Source organism: Amblyomma maculatum, chromosome 10, assembly GCF_055883805.1.
Source record: "Amblyomma maculatum isolate TAMU_Amacu chromosome 10, ASM5588380v1, whole genome shotgun sequence".
NCBI classification, from domain to species: Eukaryota; Metazoa; Arthropoda; class Arachnida; order Ixodida; family Ixodidae; genus Amblyomma; species Amblyomma maculatum.
The window spans coordinates 86026088-86032015 of record NC_139353.1 but is presented as its reverse complement, the minus strand read 5'-3'; the positions used below and the strand labels follow the sequence as shown (position 1 = coordinate 86032015).

The 5928-nt window shown below is 47.1% G+C and overlaps 1 pseudogene; it reads right to left on the bottom strand.

The window, feature by feature from the left end:
- Positions 1–3311: 3311 nt before the first annotated feature.
- LOC146176940 (uncharacterized) lies at positions 3312–4893 on the bottom strand (annotated as a pseudogene).
- Between the last annotated feature and the right edge of the window lie 1035 nt (positions 4894–5928).

The window sequence follows — 5928 nt, the reverse complement described above, 5'->3', positions numbered from 1 at the left end:
CACCACAATTCAAACGCGTCAATTCTTCGGCGGTCAGCCTTTTTCACAGTCCAACTCTCGCATCCATACATCACAACTGGAAAGACCATAGCACGGGTTATACGGATCTTGGTTGGCAGACTAATGTCTCTGCTCTTTACTACTCGGTCAAGGCTAACCATTGCTCTCTTTCCCAGAAGCAGGCGTCTCCTAATTTCATGGCTGCAGTCTCCTTCCGAGGTAATCTTGGCGCCCAAGAACAGAAAATCTGTCACAGCTTCCACTTCTTGTCCATTGATGCTCCAGGACTTGATAGGGCAAGACGCCATGACCTTCGTCTTTTTAATGTTCAGTTTAAGCCCAAACTTCTCACTCTCTTCTTGTACGCGCATCAGAAGTCTCTTGAGTTCCACTTCACTTTCTGCCATTAAAGTGGTATCATCCGCATATCTAAGGTTGTTGATACGTTTTCCAGCAATCTTCACCCCAGCTGAAGACTCGTCCAGACCGGCCTTCCTCATGATGCACTCTGCATATAGGTTAAATAGGCAGGGCGACAGTATGCAGCCTTGCCTCACCCCTTTCTCAATCGGAAACCAATCAGTAAGACCATGCCCAGTTCTGACTGTGGCCTCTTGCCCTTCATAAAGGTTCCTGAGGAGGCAGATGAGGTGAATTGGAACTCCCATCTCTTGGAGAGCTTGCCACAATCTGCTGTGATCTACGCAGTCAAACGCTTTCGCATAATCAATAAAGCAGAAGTAAATGGGTTTCTGGAACTCTCTTGCTTTTTCCATGATCCAGCGAAGGTTGGCAATTTGGTCTCTAGTTCCTCTGCCCTTGCGAAACCCAACTTGCACGTCCGGAAGCTCCCGATCCACATACTGCTGCAGCCTACCTTGCAGGATTTTTAACATCACCTTGCTAGCATGCGAAATAAGCGCGATCGTGCGGTAGTTGGAACAATCTTTGGCACTGCCTTTCTTTGGAATGCGGATATAAACTGACCTCCTCCAATCCTGTGGCCACTGCAGGGTTGTCCAAATCTTTTGACATAATGTATGCAGTGTGTTAACAGCGTCGTGGTTGAGGTTTTGAAGCAACTCAGCTGGAATACCATCAATTCCGCTAGCTTTGTTCTTAGCAAGGCTGGCTAAGGCCCATTCAACTTCACTCTTCAGGATGCCCGGCTCGAGACCAGTAATCACAACCGCCCTATGTTGGGTTTGCACATCCGGGTCCTTCTTATACAGTTCTTCTGTGTATTCCTGCCACCTCTTCTTTATCTCTGAGGCTTCAGTGAGGTCCTTGCCTCGTTTGTCCTTTATCACGCCCAGCTTAGCACAGAAGCTTCCTTTGATATCATTGATTGTCTTATACAGAGCTCTTGTGTTCCTTAATTGGCTGTTGTCCTCAACTGCTTGACACTGTATGTTCAGGAAGGCATTCTTATCTCTCCTTGCTATTTTCTGAAAATCCGCATTGAGAACCTTGTATCTTTCTCTTTCCCCCATACCTTTTGCCATCCTCCTTTCCTCAGCTATTTGCAAAGCCTCTTCAGATAGCCAGTTTGCTTTTTTGCATTTCTTTTGCTTTGGAACTACCTTAGTAGCAACTTCTTGTATTATATCACGAACATCAGTCCACATCTCTTCGGGCTCTTTGTCTTCTAGATCTAATTCTTGAAATCGATTCCTCACTTCCACAGCATATTCTAATGGAATCTGGTCCAGATCATACCTGAAAGGCCTTCTAGTTTTCTGCGTTTTCCTCAATCGAAGCTTAATTTTGGCAACAAGAAGCTGATGATCGGTGCCACAATCGGCCCCAGGCCTTGTTTTTACTGCTTGTATAGCGCTTCTCCATCTCTGCCGGCAAATAATGTAATCGATCTGATTCCTGTACAGACCGTCCGGTGAAATCCATGTGTACAGGCGCCTCTTGTGCTGTTGAAAATGAGTATTCGCTATGGTCAGGTTGTTTTCTTGACAGAACTCTACTAGCCTCTGCCCAGCTTCATTTGGCTCACCAAGACCGAACTTGCCTGTAATTCCGGATATTTCTTCGCTCCCGACCTTAGCATTCCAGTCTCCTATGAGAAAAACAACGTCTGATGATGGGGTGCTGTCTAAAAGGCATTGTAGGTCCGCATAAAATCTCTCAACGTCAGCTTCTTCAGCAGCAGTGGTCGGTGCATAGACTTCGATAACTGTTATGTTGAAAGGGTGACCTTGGATCCGAAGTGAAATCATTCGGTCGTTTTTGGGGTTGTACCCTAGCACTGCTTTGCCCATTCTTCTGTTTACTATGAGAGCGACCCCATTCCTTCTCTTGGATTCGTGCCCACAATAAAAGACATAATGGTCGCCGGAGTTAAATTCTCCCATTCCGGTCCACTTGAGCTCGCTGATACCCAAAATATCAATGTTCAATCTGTCCATTTCTCGCTTGACGATATCCAGTTTACCTTGCGTCATAGATCTTACATTCCATGTTGCTATGTGATATATCTCCTTGCAACATCAGACTTTCCGGTCGCTTCCCGACACATCCACAACTGAGCGACCTTTTGGCTTTAGCCCAGCCGCTTCATTCGTCCTGGAGCTACTAGGAATCGCCCTTTGTTCATCCCCAGTAACATGTGGGACGCCTTCCAACCTGGGGGGCTCATCTTCCGGCGCCATATCGATAATGGTATTGTGACTGGCCATAGGGTTTTCTTGGCAGGAAATACTGGAGTGGGTTGCCATTACCTTCTCCAGTGAATCACATTTTGTCAGAACTCTCTGCCGTGACCTGTCTATCTTGGGTGGCCCTACACAGCAGAGCTCACGACTTCATCGAGTTTCGCAAGCCCCTCCGCCACGACAAGGCAGTGATCCATGAAGGGGGTGTCATACACTACTCTTTGCGCAATTAGCGACTCCTCTTTCAGGTTTTCAACAAGGCACTCTTTGTTGACTGAGAACCCTCATTCCACAGCTGCATTTTCATGGGACAAGCTAAGAATGATCTTGATGAAGGAAAATAGCTCCTTATGGTTGCGTGAACACAATTCAAACCAGAGCGTGTCCAGCCCCTGCTCGTTTCTGTCAAAGTTGGTCAATGCCACCTGTGCAGAGCTCAATGAGCATACCTCAACATAGGAACGGTGGGTACGCTCAGCTTCCAAACCAGTCAGCCACTGGTGCTCTGTTAGCACCTCCAGGGCAATGCACAGTTGCTTTGCACCAACCTCTGGAGACAATGCGATAGTTGGATCCAAGCAGGTCGCTCCTCTGGTCAACTTGTATTGTAAAGGTGACCTTTCCATCACTTTTTGTGAACACTTCTTACGAATGCAATACAGTCTTTTTGAAGCTGAGCACAGCCAGCTGCGATGGTGTGGGGATCTTGTGAAACTCATTTTTTGCAGCAAACTCAATGTTGAATGTAGTAGAAGCTACCAGGTTATCAGGTTTCTCCAAGTCAATCCTAAGTAGTTTGGTGGACGTGTTGGCAGCTTGCAGGACTTTCTTCCGGACGATTCTAGCGAGCAGTGACCGCAACAGGCGATCCAGTGTAGGGGCTAGAAAGGGCACCATAGGCTTGTCTGTCTGAAATTCACCTAAAAATGGTTCGTGGTCTTCAGCAATTGATAGCATAAAAGCTAATTTAACAGGCAGCATCTTGTCCCCTACTGCATTTTCAACAATGCTGTAGATAGCACACGCTGGCGCCTTTTTCGCTTGCTTAGAGCATTCCACGAATTTCACCAAGTTCGGAATAATAGCAAGCGCTCTTGAGATCACCTTGCTATTCTCAAGCCACCTTACCGGCAGAACTTCAATGGAAACAGGGCACTTCCTGTGAAGTGGATATAGTCTGCACAACGTGCTGGCACATACTTGAATAGATTATAGCTCCCACGAAGAAACGCTACCAGATCCCAGCGCGTCACAGAGTGGCCTGCTTTAAATGCACCATTGACAACATGGAGTCCACAGCTTCCAATGTCAAGAAGTTGGTGGGTTGTGTCGGATTCTCTAAGTTCTTGTTTGAGGGACAGAAACTTAAAGTTCACATTTGGCCCGACCATTGACACTTGTAGTGTCTTCGTTTGGTTAATACCTTCTGTGGCTTTCCTAAAAGCAACAGCCAAATCTTCTGCGGTGGTGTGCCCCAAGAAACACGAAGTTAGGTATCCTGTTTTCACAGTGGCATCAGTTTGATCCCAGTACCTGATCAGTACATCCATCTGTTCTTTCTGAGTGACTTTGTTGAGCGACTCATCAAATGCAGCCACTAAATAAGGAAGGCTAGAAAGGTTTGCCAGCAACTCTTTTGAAAGTATGGACCAATACCATGACAAATTGTGTATCCGACTTTGTCCTTTCCAAGCTGCATTTTAGTGGCGACCTCAAATGTAGGGAACATAAACCGAAACAGCGAGGCAGAGGCTGCCGCTGATCGAAAAGATCCATGGGCCATTACAGTGTTCAAGCACCACATGATCTCGGCCTCAGTAACTTCATTCTTCAATAGAAAGCTACTCACTGATGTCTTCACAGAGAGGCTAAGTGCTTCCGTGGGGGTGGCTGGACACAGCTCCGGAGTGCTACAAGCACTAGCGCTACCTCCGAACAAAGCACTCGGCGCTGCGGAAGGCGAGCCGCTGTTTGTCACAGTCTCGAAAAATGAGACGACCCGAGTCTGGGAAGTGCTTTGCTGAGATTTCGTAGCAGATTGATGTTTCTTACTCTCAGCATGGCTGGTAATTGCCGTTTTCCCCATGTTGCTCAAGGAGAACTTGCAGCACATTGTGCAGCGAGCACTATTTGGGTCATTTGGCACAGGCCTAATCCAATTTGCATGTGCGGAGATTTCCGGGTTTGTCCAGTCGGGGTTGAAGCAGCATTTCTTTGACAGTGACATCGTCACTTCCACACAAATGTTTATTTCAGGAGCACAACACGAACTTTCAAACTGAAGGTCGAAACGCACGTGGTGGGAAAGATCGTAGCGTGCACGCAGAGCCAAGTGTGCTTGATCGGCAAACGCAAGAGTGGCAACTACTATGAACGAATGGAGTGCTATGCAAGCGCCTCTGAGAGGAGAGGAAAAACAACGATTAGGTGATGATGATGATACTTTGAGTGGTGGTGCGCGCCATCTAGTATAGTGTCACGCACCGACGCGACAGGAATCTCGGAGGCCAGTGTGAACACGCCGTCACAGCCGCACTTCGCTTTCAAAGCGTTAACTTCATTGCGCTCATGGTGTCTCATGGCTACGCCTGGTTTGCACATTGTGTACCAAACTAATCTACAAAGTGCGTGAGTAAATCCCTGGCAAACTTGTTCTTGGACACACGGTGCTTGGGAGAGGTGAGTATTCAGAGAGCAACATGGAGAACCATGACATGCATGTGCAGCGCTCCTGTCCAAATGGACTTCCATACTACGGGTTCCACGTACAGTAGAAATGTCCAGAATTCCATAGTCATTGCAATGAAGTTCTTCGGTCCACCTAAGGTTTTCGCTTGAAGCACCTCGGGAAGGCTGTGGCTACTGCTGGAAATTGACATTCAATTCATTTGGCTGAACTCAGTGCAGTCTTGAGGCAGGTCTTTGGTAGATCCAGCTAAAGAAGTCGCTGCATGTACTCCATAGGAAAAAATGCACCATATCAATGTTCAGGGACGTAAATGGTGAGATGTCAGTATGATGCCATTGATCTTCTTGGGTACAAAATGATACATCTGTGCGTTTTGCTGTGTTCAGGTCAGGACATATTAGCCTGCTGTCTATTGCTTTTTTTGGCCGCACTGCTTGCAGGCATGATATCCCATGTGTCCAGCCTTGATGGGGCATCACACATTATTGCTGTGAGGTTCACACTGACCCAAACCCTTTCTGTTACGAGTCCACTGACACTAATGTTGCAGACCTACAGAAGTGCCAAGGAATT